At 33.0% G+C, this 1,174-nt stretch overlaps 1 non-coding gene across 1 annotated transcript; it reads right to left on the bottom strand.

The window, feature by feature from the left end:
- Window positions 1-354: 354 nt before the first annotated feature.
- TRNAC-GCA (transfer RNA cysteine (anticodon GCA)) lies at window positions 355-426 on the bottom strand. Its single transcript has one exon. It is a non-coding gene; the product is annotated as a tRNA-Cys (tRNA).
- Between the last annotated feature and the right edge of the window lie 748 nt (window positions 427-1,174).

The raw sequence follows: 1,174 nt of genomic DNA, 5'->3' as shown, positions 1-1,174 counted from the left end.
CAAATCCCCATCTTCACAGATAGAAAACGGGCCTTTGAAGCAAACTTTTTGGTGATACCATGATACTTTATGATACCAATAATCAGCAATAATTTTAACTTTATTTCCTTGCAAACATACGCCCTTCTCCTATTTTTAGGAACAACATAATTGAAGAGTCAGTATGAAAGTAAACAGTAATGAATACCGTCTGCAATTAGTTGCTTTTAATCTGAAAAACCAATTTCTGCCAGAAAGGCCCAGGGCCCGACAGGGCTCGAACGATCTTGCTCTTAATCAGAAAAAGATCTACTAGAAGGACACAGGGCTCGAACGATCTTGCTCTTAATCAGAAAAAGATCTACTAGAAAGACATAGGCCCGACCGGGTTCGAACTGGTGACCTCTTGATCTGCAGTCAAATGCTCTACCACTGAGCTACAGGCCCAATAGATGCTACTTTTATGCCGTTTTCTTTACTTTTGTCTATACTGTTTTTCTCATTAGATGTTGGTTTTATGCCGTTTTCTTTACTTGGTCTATACTGTTTTTTCTCATTGTATGTGTTTATTTTGCAGATTAGGATGTTTATTGGGTTCATATATTTTTGATATTTTTGGTTTATTTTTTGGATGGCTTTATAGCTGAATGTATTACTCTCTCCATTCCTGTTTTTGGAACAATGGTTATTATCATGTGGACCTGGACTATGTGCAAACACTGGACCAATCCTATTTGTCACTATACACTGTGCAGACACTAGAGCAACCCTATTTGTCAGTGTGCATTGTGCTATGTTGGTTTGCGCGGCAATGTCCAATCCTATTTGTCACTATACACTGTGCAGACACTGGAGCAACCTTATTTGTCAGTGTGCATTGTGCTATGTTGGTTTGCGTGGCAATATACAGATTTAATAACGTATCAAGAATGATCATAATGTACTGAATCAACAATTTTTTTTTTTTAAACCCTATACTTTTTATTATTTAACTTAATTTTTGAAAATAACATAGTTATAAAAATTAACTAGTTAATCTATTTATAATAATCATCAAAACATTTAATTTATAATATCAAAATATTAAAATTTAAAAATCATAAATCTAATTAAATTATTGTTATAATAAAAATTATTATTATAAAAATTAATTAAGTGATAAAAGTTTGAGCAAATCTACTCCATATATCACTCC

The sequence above is a fragment of the Pinus tabuliformis genome, chromosome J (assembly GCF_031772625.1).
Source record: "Pinus tabuliformis cultivar Carrire ecotype Pingquan chromosome J, CPIR1, whole genome shotgun sequence".
Lineage (NCBI taxonomy): Eukaryota > Viridiplantae > Streptophyta > Pinopsida > Pinales > Pinaceae > Pinus > Pinus tabuliformis.
Note: the sequence above shows the minus strand (reverse complement) of the source record. Positions and strands in the feature narration are given on the sequence as shown.